Source organism: Pleurodeles waltl, chromosome 6 (assembly GCF_031143425.1).
Source record: "Pleurodeles waltl isolate 20211129_DDA chromosome 6, aPleWal1.hap1.20221129, whole genome shotgun sequence".
Classification (NCBI taxonomy): Eukaryota; Metazoa; Chordata; class Amphibia; order Caudata; family Salamandridae; genus Pleurodeles; species Pleurodeles waltl.
The window spans coordinates 1,653,110,963-1,653,126,178 of record NC_090445.1 but is presented as its reverse complement, the minus strand read 5'-3'; the positions used below and the strand labels follow the sequence as shown (position 1 = coordinate 1,653,126,178).

The 15,216-nt window shown below is 42.5% G+C and overlaps 1 long non-coding RNA gene across 1 annotated transcript in view; it reads left to right on the top strand.

Moving 5' to 3' along the window:
* LOC138301278 (uncharacterized) overlaps positions 1 to 15,216 on the top strand; it is a 64,967-nt gene that overhangs the window by 16,941 nt on the left and 32,810 nt on the right. Inside the window, exon 2 of the long non-coding RNA XR_011205073.1 lies at positions 12,442 to 12,698. This is a non-coding gene — a long non-coding RNA (uncharacterized lncRNA). The remainder of the gene's footprint in view (positions 1 to 12,441; positions 12,699 to 15,216) is intronic.

Below are 15,216 nucleotides of genomic sequence, written 5' to 3'. Positions count from 1 at the left end.
TTATTTAACAGAGGTGGAGTATGTAGCAGTGTGACGTAATCGCTAGAATAGAAAGGAACGAAAGCCTGTTTTCGAATGTTTGGAGTTTACAGGTACATGCAGAAGACTAACGAAGTGTGATTTATAGCTAGCTTCGTGTTTGGCACAGTTTTGAGGGTACCCAGGGTGGAGAGGACATTGCAGTTCATATCCATTAAAAAAAGTTATTTTCTCTTTAGCGACAATGTTGATTCAAAGTGTGCTTTTTATATTTTTATTGTTATTTTCTTTTAACTTTATATAATGATTATTTTGCGTGCACATTGGCTGTCCTTTTCAAAGATAATTTGTTTCCTGTCTTCTTTTTATAATTGTAAAATGATTAAGTGACATTGTAACATTGCAGCTACTTTGAGTGATTTGGTATATAATGACAAGGGGGCCCTGCACTGCCCATGCCATGGGCTGTGCAAGGTCCCCCCTATGGCCCCTTGCACTTGTTCTCCTCCAGCCTTTTCATAGTAGGGAAACCACCATGAAAAGGCAGGAGGAGAGCAAGGTTGTAATCCGCAGGGAGGTGCTGAATTCAAAACCGCCCCTGGCTGACCACACAACCTAGACCGCTGTCACCCCATCGGGATCTTGTATCCTGGTGGAGACAGCAGTCGGTTGGTGGCCAAACTTGTAATGTGGCGGTCAGACTGCCACAACTGCGGCAGTCCGTCTGCCACCCCAAGTGTGGCGGTCTTGTGACTGCCAGACTTGTAATCAGGTCGTTGATTCTGCTTTCTTCACAAACTATAATGATATTGATCAAATGCTAAGCAAAATTGTAAGGATTTTTATTTAAAAATCTAAGGCCAGATGAACGAAATTTTGGGTTTGCGAGTCGCAATTTGCGAGTCGCAATTTGCGAGTCGCAAACCCGGATGCAGGATGGTGTCCCTGACACCAGCTGCGAATCGCAAGGGGGTCGCAAAGACCCACCTCATTAATATTAATGAGGTGGGTCACAATTTGCGACCCCCTTGCGATTCGCAGCACTCACAGGGATGGTGGCCTGGTGGAGACAGCAGACCACCATATCTGTGACTGCTTTTAACCAGGTTACCGACTTGCAAAATGGGAATGAGCATCGCGATGTGCTTTTTGCATGGCGCAAACAGCTAAATTCGCTGCTTGCGCCATGCAAAAAGCTTGCTACATCTGGCCCTTAGTCACATCAGTGATTTTTTTTTTACATTATTTTTTTATTGCAAACACCTGTCATCCATGTTCAGTTGCTGGTGGCATATTTTCCTTTTTAGGGTCGAGCCTGTGTTGCATGCGCTTGCACATGTGCATGCATTTCGCTTGCAAGACGCTTTAGGAGTTAGAAAAGGGCTCAGAGCCCCGTTGACGTCTCGTCAGTTGTCTTTCATTGGTTTGTGGGCTTGCCTGTTAAAATCTGCTTGCTTTCATTAGTGGAAGGCATGCATACGTCATGCCTTTTCTGGTGGTTAGCCCTCCGCGAGCGCAGCAATCAAGTACTTTAAACATGCGAGGCTCGCTGTTTTCTGTCAGGTTTGTGGACTACTTTTTATCCTTTGTTTTTCAGCACGATCTCGCTTGGCAGAAGTCGAGCGCTTTCCATAACATCGACCCTGTTACATAGTTAATTGCACTTTTGCCGATAGGTTTCATTATGAGTGAACTGTAGCAGCGCAATCTTTCAATTTGGGAAGAAAAATCCGGTTGGGAGTTTACAACTGCTAATAGCTGTAACTCGGAGAAATGCGAGACCCTAGTGCATTGCAAATGCTTGTTTTGTTTTGGCGTCGTAGACTTACAATAAAAAGAATAACATTTATAGTAACTCGGCAAGGCAGATCAATTACCTTTGCCAGTGCTTGCCTTTTTTTTTTTAAAGTCGCCAACATGATCATAAGTACCACAATGCCAACGAAAACCCTGGATGAGTTAATCACTTATGAAGCTGGGAAAAACATTCTCTGGACAAAGTTCAATTTAGGCGGGGAAAGGGACCCACACGTGACACACCTAAGACTTGCTCATCTGCCATTCAGTCACGTGCAAAAATCTAAACTCCCCCTTCTCAAGCTCACGCTTTCCATCAGCCACATATATTGATGCTGTTTCTGAAAACCTGGGCCTGAGGTGTAGGCCTCTTTTTAGCAATAAAACACCATTTATGTAATGGATGAAGGGCTACTGGCGACCTGGGATAGCTTTTCCGGGAGGTGATTTATGTTCGTGGGTGGGGCGCCTCGAGGATATAGGCAGCTCGCGCAGCTAATCACTTGTTACATCATAAAAATGTCAGCCTGAAAGAGGCTTATGTTCGCTGATAGCCAAGCTATCAGGAGGGACGGACATTATGATATAAGCCGGATGCCGAAATGGCGGCTTTATGCTCGTGGGGCAGATCCGCACCTGAAGGGCATATTTCCTCTAATTAAATTTCCTCGGTGTGCACAGATTGGCCAGGTGGCAGGACGCGGGCAATGCCCTGGCCTGCGCTGATCAATAACGATATATGTAGGCTATGAAAGTGCAGAGCTTTTACAGGCTCTTACTCAAGTGAGGGGAAGCAGGGAATGGGTTTATTTCCTTCTCGTTCGCAATATATTTTGAAAGAAAAATCCATATTTTTTTTGCACTGGACGGGGTACATTAGTAAACAGCTTTCATAAAAGCCTAAAAGCAACGGAGCGCGTGTTCTGTTCGCCCTCCCCAGACACCTCTCTCTCAATACTGTAGCTGCCTCCAGCCGACGAGTCCGGATTTATACTCTGCACCATGTTTTAGTGTCGAAGTGCTGTTCCACCTCCAAAAGATGGATGCAAAGTGGCCTCAAGATACGAGCGACATCTCCAGCAACACCTGGCGTTTTAACCATTCGTATCTTCAATGCTGGGATTTTTGAGCCTACAATTACAATGCTTAGAACTGAAATTACAAGTCCAAGGATGTAACCTGGTATTGACTAAAATGCCTGCACTACATAAAAGTGTCACTTCTAGCCAGTACTTAATTTGTGAAAAAGGAGGCGCCGGGGCTCTTGTCAGGAGGTTACAGCAGCTTTCACCCCTGATTGTCCCTGCCAGAGCTGGCAATGCCAGTACCAACACCCCTATGAACCATCACATTCCTAGAACTGTGGGAATTCGGACTGCTCCAGGCCACACAAAGCTTTGTGAATGAGCTGGACGACTGGAAGATTCATTTGTTGTGTGTATTGAATTATTAAACACACTGCTGGCTTATCTCAAAATATACAAACAGCTCCACCATGTGGTGGACTGTCATAAGAGCTGGTGTTGAGAACTAAGAGCTGGTGCCAAACACCACAAATACTGGCTCAAATTAGGCAATTCTTCTTACACGGGGATAGCAAAAAGGTGAGAGCTTAGATCTCTGCATTGTTCTCAGGCATTAGCAATTTTTATAGACCACAGTTGAATCTTTTTTTTTTTTGCTCAGTGCACCACTATAGGCAGGAATGAACTTTATGCAAATCAGACTTGGTCCTACACAAATACGAATATTCTGTCCCAAACGGCTAAGCTGTGTAAGTGATAGGAATAAAAGCAACCCAGAACAATTTCACCCTTGTTGGTCTACATCAGTTTAGAACAGTTTGAGTCCTAGAGAGAATACAGAAGTAGGGATGTTCTGCAAGAACACCTCACCGTGAGTCTCCAACTGGGGACCTGCTGAATTCGGACCCATGCCCAGAACCCACATCACGGACACCGGAATAATCATAGACAGCAAGCTGGACATGACTGCACAAGTCAACTCCGTCATCGCATCCTGCTACCACATGCAGAAAATTGAGAAAGATCTTCAAGTGGCTCCCAAGCAAAACTAAACAACAGTCCCTCACACACTAGTCACCAGCAAGCTGGACTATGGTAAAACCATCTATGCCTAGAACCCCAAGCAACTCACTAGAAGCCTCACATCACACCACACCTCAGGGAACCACACTGGCTCCTAATACACAAATGTGCTTAATTCAGGCTCCTCACACATTCCTTGAATTTATTACATAACTCAGCCCCTCTACCTGAACAGTTGCATTTCCTTCCACCAATCACCCAGACACCTTCAATCAACAGGACTCCTGGTTGCATACAAACCATGCATAAACAGAACCAGATCAGGAGGAGGGATGTTCTTTTACATTGCTTCTACATGGAATGACATCCCTCGCTACATTAGAGCCTCCTCCTCTCTTTGAATTCCTCAAGGAAATGAAGACCTGGCTTTTCAATTCACCAACCTACCATAGGCATGGCTAGGTATGCACACATGCTCAGTACCAGGATACTGTCACAGGTGATAGTGAACTTTACAAATGCACATAACATAGCAAAACTAAAGATGAGGGGGGAATGCTTGCAAAAGTCTCAGTCATTGGCAATCACTAGTACTTTACTCCTGATTAACAATTTGTTTCCCACTACACCTCTACAGACTGTGATATGCCATCTTCAAATCAGACTTGTTCTTCTGTCAGTGGGAACAGTTCAGCCAGGCCAGGTCCTACACTAGGCAGCAACTACAAACTGGTTTCATCTTCTTTTGGCCTCCTAGGTGAGGTGGAACTTGAGTCCTGTGGGACAACCAGCATTGAAATTCATGAAACTAATGTAAAATGCATGTGTTCTGTTTTTCACTCCTCTTCCCTCCTTTACCTGCCGATGCACAGTGACTTAAGAAAAGATAGGAAAACATTTTGTTCACTTGTGCTTAACACCAAAAAGCTTCTGACATAGGCCATACTGCAAACCAACACTTTTCCAATGAGGCATACCACAAGGTGTAGTGTGCTGCCCATTTGCTGCAGTACTTTAATACTTCATTTGGGTTATGAAGCACTACATAAATGCAACTAAAATACAATAAAGTACTATTGTGAAATTGCTCCAATTGCCAAAGTTCAAGCTCCATTGTTTGTGAGTGGTGGTGGCTTCATGTTGTGTATCATCTTCAGTCACCCTTGGCTTTTTGCACATAGCATTCTCGGATATGAGGTACCTACACTGTTAAAAGAAACCATGGAAGACCCAGAATGTCATGTGCTATTATTTTAAAGACAAGTGTAGCCGAAGGCTTCAAACATGACACAGAACCACGAGTCAGCTTTAAAGTGAGTTGCTGCACTCATACATCCAGTATGCAGTAACTTAACAGATGCATATATTTTAGTCACCAATGCCATTAACTTAGGAAACAATTCTTCCAAGTGCATGTGCACCGTTTTTAAGTGTGTGCACAAACACATATTCTATATTTCAGTCACTGGCATTTATTTTTAAGGGGTCTTGTTTTATGTTATAGCAGACTTCAGAGTGATACATGATGGCACATGAATCCAAAGCTTTGAAAATGTCCATTCTGCATAAATGGTGATGTTCCCTCATCTCCTCAAAGTGCGAGGTCGGCTCTGCACTAAAATGACACATTCAAAGTGAGGATCACTATGGAGAACACTTTTTTAGTGAGGCGACAGCTCTGACTCAGAACATTTACGATTTGCTTGAAAAGTGATATATTCTGCCCTTTATAGTAGCAGAGATTGGTCACTGGGACATTAGGGATAGACCATGGACTTCCAAAGCTCCATAGTGAGCCCCTTTTTCGAACCGAGGCCATGGGTATCCATTTTCACTTGATTTGACAAACTACAAAGGTATAAAACAACTTCAGGTTTCTAATGGGGTGTGAGGAGCGTTGGACTTGCAAAGAGAAGGGCAGTTGCCCTGACAGGCTTTGTGCAGGATGCATCATACCTTCAGCTTGAGTTTGAATTCTACTTGTAGCTAGTACAAAGTGGCAGAATGTGGGCAGTCTTTGAGGCAAAGTCTATCAACCTAAGCCGGGGCCTGCCATATTAGTGATTTTTACTTTTGGTTGTTGGGTTCATCATCTTACATGAGTCAAGTTATACTGCAGCCAGATATCAATCCAATTGCTAATGGGACTGGACCAGAGGGAGGTATATTCAGAGCATGGGTAGTTGGTGGCTTGTGTTCCTGAAAAGATAAATAAACCAAGTGAAGAAGGTAACCTCTGAAACAAATAGCATGTCCAGGTTATTTTATGCTTGTGCTGGTACCTGCACTATGCCAGGTGTTAGGTTAAGGCAAACAGTGAGACTGGGCTCACTCCTGGCTCCCACCAGAACCTCAGCTCCACCTAACAATACATGTGACTCTGTAACCTGGACATGCTGCTCGGGTGGCCAGGCTTGTCCTTCATCCAGTAGAGATTATGGGTATCTCTATAGGCATCTGGGGGTGGTTGGGATACCACCTGCTAGGCCTAACACCACATGCAGAGAATAAACAGAAAAGAGGATGAAGACTCAGCCTGGAATGTAATCCTCTTCATGGTCGGTTTGTAACAAACCTGTTCTTGTCTCATACCCCCCTGACCTATTTCACATAACAATTCTGAAATTTGCCTATCCCTTTCTCTGGGTTTGATAACTATTAATTACAAAGTCTGACACGTAATCACACATGGATGTTCAGTTACTAATTTAGGCAGGGGCGGCTGCTTCGCAATGGCAAAGGAACGTTCCCCCCGGCTAAGAGCCAGCATATGAAAAATCAAAATGATATTATACTATTGTTTTATACTATACTGACTCAGGCAGCAGGTGCAGGGAGGGGCGGGGCAGGTCCATGGGAGTGGGGAGGAGGGGGAGTGAATACAGTGCACTAAGTGCGCATGTCAGTTTGGCTGACCGTATCAGGCCAGCCAAACTGACATGCGCTCTTAGGTTTCTCCAACTTCGCTATGTTGCACAGCCGGTTTGGAGAAACTGCACAGACTCTCATGCAATGTCTGAGCGGCAGACCAAGCTGCTCGGAACAATCCTGATACTGTTCTTATGCTAGGCATAGCATGAGAGCAGTGCCAGGATTGCTGGGGAGCCTGCGCTGGTATCCCAGGGACTGCTGGGACACCAGGAGAGAAGAGGAGCAAAATAGCAGGCAGCGTCAAAAAGGTACGTTTTCTTTTATTATATTATTTTATTTCCCCGTCCCCACTAAACCACCTCCCACCCCTTCCACCCCTCCCCTTGAGATCTGTGGCAGCCGATGATGATACTTAGGATGTGATTTAGCTTTAGCACAAAGCCATCACATGGCAGAGTCGTGTCCTTACTATTTCTGTATCTATATTACTCTCCTTAGTCTCACCTGTCACCACCTCTTGTCTTATAAAATGACATCCATAACCGATGCACTCAGCCAAAGTTGTGTCTTCCACAGCAATTCCCCCAATTCTTTGGACATCTTCTATACTTGAATATTTCTCTATCTGCAGCATTGACCATACCATCAGTGTTTACGTCAACAAATTTCAGCCCCGCTTTATTACTCCACCCATGCACTATATTTCTTCTGGAAACAGCTAGTCCCACATAAAAAAAACATTTGTTTGTATTATTTCGTCGATGATTGCTCACCCCATGATCCTAACAACACAAGTTTAACATTCCAGTCTATTTGGATAGTCACTCAAGGGTTTCCCAATTTTCCACCAGTGCTTGGCTATTTTAGGGCATTCCCACCACCAGAGGAAATGTGTCCTCTGTCATGCCACATCCCGTTAAACACAGTTCAGACTTAATGTATCCAACATTTTGAATTGCAGTAGTAGGGACTCATTCCTAGTTCTGGAGATTTCACAAGCAACTTTAGTGTTCCTAGCCACCCAACAGCCTGTCAAGGGCATTTGCTTCGTCTGTGACCTTTCTGCATCCAGACCCTGTTTGTTGATTCCAGCCAGGATGCTTCTGAATACATAGCAGAAGAGATGCCGAAAAATAATCAATGTGCATCCGGAGAGCAGACAAAGCTGCACTAATTTAGCATCGGGCAAACAGACAGCACGAGAGCACAAATCCATCAATACTGAGTTAGTATGGATACTGGAACAGAAAACCAGTTGCTAACAATTCCCCATTACCCGGCGACAATGCAAATTCATGTGCTTCTTCAGTGACCCCAATCCACCCATCACTCCCTGCAGCAAGTTCATTACATAAAAGCAGAATCCTTAGGACAATCGGGCGCCTGCATTTCAGATATGCGTCTTCCATCAGTGTAAAAGTAGTCTGTTTGACATTTCCAAAGGTGTGTAGATTTCTGCAGATTTTGATTAATAGGGATTGCAGCATACAAATGTTTACAAATAATTGCCCCACTTTTTCTATCAGTTATATGTGCGTAAATCTGGATAGAGTGACAAAGGTGTCTCAAACTCTTACTTAAATCTCTGTTTTCTCTATTAAGATGTAGAGACTAGTAGACCTTCCCAAGCTGCATCTGGGTTATCACCAATTAGGTCTAAAAATAAAAAGTATATTGAAAACATAGAAAAATGAACAATAGCAAAACAGTATTCTGATATTTTGCTTTTATTTATGCACCCTTAGGTTTTTTCTCCTATTCTAAAGACTACTTAAATGTTGAAAAGATTTACAGTAAACCACACCTCCCCATTCCAATAAAGAAGTTTAGAGTAAGCACAACTTCAAATCTAAGTCTATGCTTAACCTTTGAACTACCAAGTGGGACAATTCCATCTTCCTATTCCTGTTTCTGTTATAGTTAGTAAATGACGTGGCAGCACTGTGTTCCTGGATATAATATCCTTCGAGTATAAGTAGCAAAGGATGAAAAAGTGGATGTTCAGAATCGGAGGGGTTTGGGAGCACACTGCCTCACATCCCAGCACAGTTCGCCCCTTTGCACCCTGGTAAATGCAATTCATAGTTAGCACTTCGTCAAAATGAGCTGTAGTTTTTCACTAAAGTTGGTGCAGACATTGATGTATATCTCTAGACACGTGTTTCTGGGTTTAGCCCTTCATCAGTAGAGAGCAGAAGTACTAGAGAGCAAAGTAAATTAATCTGGGGTTGCTGCAAATGCTGCCAAATTCCTCTCAGGACACAGTACCACTCACTGTGGCAGTGTACTCCTAACCCCCCTCCTGGATATTCAGAACTGTTTGGTCAGGTTCTTGTATTTATCAATTCATTTTGAAATCCCTTTCTTGCAACACTTGTTTCAACCTTTGGTTGGTGATCCAGGACTTTTTCAAGGCTTATATTGTAAGTAATTTCAATAAGATACTGATCATGTTTGTCAGGCATAATGTAGTCTTACGTGGTAGCCCAACGTGTACTGTCACAACAGTAACAGGAAGTGCACTACCTATAGACTGCATCAGACTACCACTCTAGAACGCATAGTGAGGCCTGACAAATATGACCAGTATCAATTTTTTTATCAATTTTGTTCCATTACATCTGTGAGATATTGGGTTTTGGTTGAGGGAGGTGTGAGCCCTTCTCAAGCAACAGCCACAAAGATTCCTAAAGATAATAAAAATAGGTTCAGAAAACAGGAGGGCTAAAGGCAAAAGGTTTGGGGATGACTTTACAGGGAGGGCCCAGTCCAACAGCATCCCACACTACTTCAAAGATAAACCCCTTCTAGATGGTGACCCAATCCGTCATGTACCTCCCTAGCTGAATGGAGCCGCAGTGCCAGATTGTTCAATATTTCTTGAAACACAATACAGCTAGGCAACTTGCTGTGCTGCACTGTGTGAAAGGGAGAGGGCAGGAATGTGACATTTCTACCAACATTTGGCACATTCCTGACCTCTGCCTCAGCTAAAACAGAATATGCTGCCTACCATCAAAGCAAGCTCCCTAGCAACAACGTGCAATGGTGCCTGTGTTATAGGCAGAATTATTGTTGAGCAGGAAGGAACACCTTCTTGCACAAAATTAATCCTTTAAAGTTATTTCCTCTTTGGAAGTGTGCTGCACCATGCAGCACACTTAAAAAGAGGAAACAATAAGAAAAAATAAAGCTAATTCTCTTTGTGGCACCTACCGTGGGAATGTGTAGCATTTTGACCCATTCCCAGCTTCACTAGTCTTGGTAAATCTAGGAATGCGCCAAAATCCATGAGTGGGTGTGTGAGAACACGCATGCTGCACCCATGGAACTTCTTCCCAGGGCAGAGTAATGCAAGGCAGTGGCTTGCTCTGTGTTGCTTTACTCCAGATTCACCAAACAATGCAGGGCCATCCAAGGTGGCATTGCGTTGCTTGGTAAATCTGACTTAAGTATTGCATTGCCTTTGTGACAACTTTCGTGATGCAAGGGAAATGCAATGCAATGATAAATCTGGCTCTTGGAGTTCGTAAAACAATCCTTACCTATTGGTTTTATTTGTCACAGCCAGATCATGCTGCTTGTCCTTTGGTGACGGGTACCAGTTATGATCTCTGCCCCGTTTCTTAGAGCAAATTAACTATGCTTCAGGAGAGCACTTTTATGAATATATATGATATCTTTGGATATCAGACGAACTCTACTTCCAGTTCCTGCAAGTGAGTCTTAGGCTGCCTGAACTGTATGGCTAATTCCCTGTATTTGAAGCTGAATTGTGCTATCTTCCTAGGAATCATATTTAAAGCACTAGAAACATTTGAAGTCTGCTGCTAAATACGGTATTGCAAAGATGGCATCAATAGCCGGTCCCTAGCCTGAGGTGCACATGCTACTTAAAACACATTGCCTGTTTGGTCAAGGGAAAGCTGATTCAGCTTATGCAGTACAGATGTCAAGTTTAGCACTACTCGGATGTTTCGATTGTGTACTTGGTGCACTTAGGCCTTCTAAGCTTCAACACCCCTTTACAGATGATTTATCAAATGTTAGGTAAAGGTTAAACATGTCAAAACATTTTAATTCTGGCAAGTTAGTGCAGCAAACATGGCCTGAAGAGCTACAGAACTGGATGCTAGTCCTGCTACTATGCTTTTAAAACTCCACATAAGATAAATGATCTTCTCCTCATGGACACAGAGGTACCAACTCCTGAATATATGCTCGGAGGTATATCTAAGTATATGGCCAAAATACTTCATTTACATCTGCCAAAATTCACAAAGAGAGGGGAGCATACATGCATTTTTACTTCGATTTTCTCTGTCACGGGCAAATCTTTAATACTAAGTCACTTTCCGTGGGTGGGAAGTGGGCATCCAGTGTTGAAAGTTGAAATTGTGGGAAGTGTTGAAAGTTTGAAAAACCCACGGTCGTACGTTTTTTGGAATTCCAAAACCTCCAGCCAACTTTGATCCAACCTTTTCTCCTAGAAATGTAAGAGATTTATTTCAGCCAAGGGCTTTTTCTAGTGTTTCAGGAAAGGGGCATGCATCACTCCCTGATTTTCTGATGCTGTATTTGTAATTGTAAATTGTATTTGCAGGAAGAGGTTTCTCCACAGGGACATTTCTAATTGCACTGAGGTTCTGTGTGCTCCATGTAGAATTGTATGTAATGTAGAGTTCTGCACAGGTAGAATGGAACAACATGGAACATGTCACATACAATTCTCAGAGGTGGACCTGTAAGCCTGTGTTTGGTACACATTGCTTACTACTTGGATTTTTTATGAATAGATCAAACATGTAAAATTATGTTTTTATTCCTGAATAGGTCCAATCAGTTTTCTGTCCGCTGTTGATGTATGCACTTTTTTATGTGTATATGATTATTGCAAGGTATTTGTTACTGTGGTTTGATTGTTCTCTGGAATTAGTTTGCAATTGCAATAGTTTGCAATTACTTTTAGCTGCCAGCCTTTTTATTTAGTTCTTGGCTAAGTTAGCCATAACGGTCTGTCGACAGATCTATTGTTTTCAACACATAGAATGATCTTAGAGTGGGCTTTGTGTCAGTCCCTTTCTCATGATTGGATAAGTTTGTTGTTTATCTCATCTTGATTTGATGGCTTTCCTCCATATACTTGCGTTTGTCCCACTCAAGATCATTTCGGTCTAATGGTGTTCTGATTGGATGCATTGTATCCGTACATTGTTCGCCTCAGGGAAGTCTTTTTTTGGTCTAGGCAAGAGTGGTGAGACCTCCATGTGCTTATAAAATGTTACCTCCACATGCTGCAGCTTTTTCTACAACAGTCGTGACGAGAAATGATGACCACACTTCTGCTTTCTGTCAGACGAAACATGGCGGCCATATTAAAAAAAAACTTTTTTCAAATATTGTGTATCAGTTCTGCAATGGTCTCATATACTCTGTTGTACTAAAAGACATTCATCAAAAATAACCTGCGACAACGCAAAATGTGAACTGCTTTTTCAATAAAATAGATTGCTTGTCTTAAAAACAAGCTTGATACTTTGATTCGAAAAAGCATTTCTTATATGTACATTATTTTGTGTAGAAATTATACATTGTTTTTTAAAAGTATACTTTATTGTCATGAATGTTAGAAAACATTTTGTTTAACAATATATGTTTAAATTGAAGAACATTCTTTATTGTAAAACTCGTGGAGTACCATCTATTGCTTGTTCCTGTATAATGAAAGCACTGCTTTTCTTTACAGGTCCTTTTTAGGGTCAAGCCTGCAGTGCATGCACTTGCGCGTGCGTCTCTGAAGCGAGACACTGATATGTTCAGTAAAAGGTTTGGAGCCCGCCTGTCACTCACCATTTGTTGGTTTGCGTGGCACTCTTCTTTACAGCCTCGTAATTCGCCAAGGCATGTCTGGCATAATTTCCGTTCCTCGGTGTGAAGCAGGAATCAAGCACCAATTGATTTCAACTTAATCAGTGCCCGTCCGCTGCTCCCGATGTGATCGAGGTACTATTTTGTTCTAACTTGGAGTGCCCCACAAACAGAAGGATTGTGATTGGCAAAAACGTGCCCAGCAGGCACAAAATTGCAAAGTAAAATTTTTTCAAGCTAACTTTATTTTATTTTGCGAAGTCGTCACTTTTCATTTGTGTTGTTTTTGCTCGTGGGCGCTGTTATAAAAACATGACAATTAACTTGTTCGGAATATGCAAGACCTATTGCATTGCAAGTGCTTGTTATGTCTAATGTTCGCAACGTGATTTTCTTGGTTTAGCTCCATTTTTTCAGGTACGAATAGCTTTGCCTTTCACTATGGCTATCTCCTTCTCGTGCAGGTCTTGCTTTCCCACTGCTGAGCTACCCTTGTGAGGTGCTAGGAGAGGTTGCTTATTTTAACACTATTGAAATCACTTTGCCATCTTTTAAAGTGGTGGAGAATGTTATGGATACTTAAAGTACAGCAGAGAGACCCCAACAGGTTAGCTGAAAGTCAAGCTAGTTCTAAGCGGCAATGATTTTGAAGTTAAAGGTAATTTTGTTAGTACTACACCTTGGCTAATTTTTAAGTGGTTTTAGCATACTGACAAAGGACCTTTCCAAAAAGGAGAATTACTACAAAAGCATGTCTAAAGTCTAGTATGCAAGCGAGGACATGGCAAATTGGTAGAGTCCTGGTTCTCCTCGCCCTTCAAGTCTAGAAGCTAAAGGCAAAATTTGAAAAATATTGCAGCAAGGCTTTCTGAAGCCTCTTATTGCCATGCACTCTTCTGCAATAGTAGTTGAAGCTAAATGATTTAAAAATCCATCCCTCAAAATTCTGGAATCTGCAATGGATCACATGATGATCTCAGCAAACTGTTTGTTCCATTCATGTTTTAAAGTTTCTCGAGTGCCTTTCCGAGGAAGATAAAGTTTCAGGTTTTGTGGTGGCTTGAACATCAAACACAACCTCGTTGAAACAGCCTAATGCCTGGAGAGCTCACCCTTTCAAGATCCAGACCGTCAAATCTATGTTTGCTAAATGCTTTTACATCAACCCTGGAAAACTAAGAGGAGAATGATGAGTTGGAAGATAAGCAAGTTGTTCGATTCCGATTTTCTTTAGCAGCAGTAACCAGGGGTGAGGAGGCCAAAAGGGTACAAATAGAATGACTGTTACCCCCTCCTCCTGAATCTCCTGCAGCACATTCGGGAGAAGGGGAATCGGGGGACAGGAATATAGGGTGCTACTCAGTCACTGGTCAGATAGAGCATCGACTACTCACGTCTGAGGACAATTTGTTTACAAAATAGGAGAATCAGGGCATTGTTCAGAAAGGCAAATAGAGGCAACCATGACCTCTGAACAAGGATACTATCTTCTGGAAAAGCTGCTATTGCTATTCCAGTGATTATGGCAAGTTCTGACAGAGTCTACCATCCAGAGCATTATGTTTTCTTCAAGCTACATTGCTTTTAGGTTCATGATATTCTTTTCTGCCCAAGAACATATGTGATACGCTATCTATGTTAAAGATTTTATTTTAGTTATATCTGTCGGTTCACATAACTCCTGGCTACTTGACTTTCTGTTTTCAACACCACAGTTTTCCCAATCTAAAGGTGGAACAACACTTGTAACCTGTACCATATTGGAAATAATCCCTTCCAGGTTGGAGTTTTGCACTTTTTCTACCTGACACCTGCTCCATTTCAAGTGGACTTCTCCTAGATTCACCCACACACTACAACAACTACAACCATTCTCATCTGTGGCCACTGCCACGAAGGCAGGAAAATAGAAGCACGCAACCTTCTGCAACGTTTGGGGATTAAACCACCACTGTAAGTCTTGTGTTCTCTTCATGCATATCAAAATCATGAGATCATAATCTCTCAACCCTAGAGATCAGAATTTGGAGACCAGCAGATGGATCACCACCAGCGTTACGTGAAAGTGATCCATCTGGACTACTTCAGTTGTAGATGACATCAGCCACTGTACTTCTAGCCAACTCCTGACTGATGTCCAAGGAAGGAACAAAAACCTCTCCAAATGTGTTTGCACTCTTTGCTCTTCTTGTCTCAGACAGCAAATTTCACCCCTTTGGAGTATGGAATATCTTTAGCTGTTTTGGGAACAGAATGGAATTCTTAGGGTTGATAATGAACACGAGAGAGTTAAAACAGTTCCACACCTTATTCAGAGTGGGTTCTGCCTTAAAGAAGGAAGAAGAAAGCAGAATCAGAAAGGAACTAGTCATCCCAATACGGAGAGACCTGAACCCCCTGTAATTGTAAAGCTGCACCGACGGGAGCCAATACTTTGCTGAATACTCTCAGTGAGGTTAACAGCCCGAAGGGGAGAGCACTGAAATGATATTGTTGATAGGTCTGAGCAAACTTCATAAATTTATGACGCTCTGGATATGTGTCCTACAAATTCAGTTTTTCTAAAAAGCCTCCTTGTGATATTAGTGGAACAATGCTTTGCAATGTTACCATTTTGAAGACTGTGAAAAGGACAGACCTTTCAATGACTTTA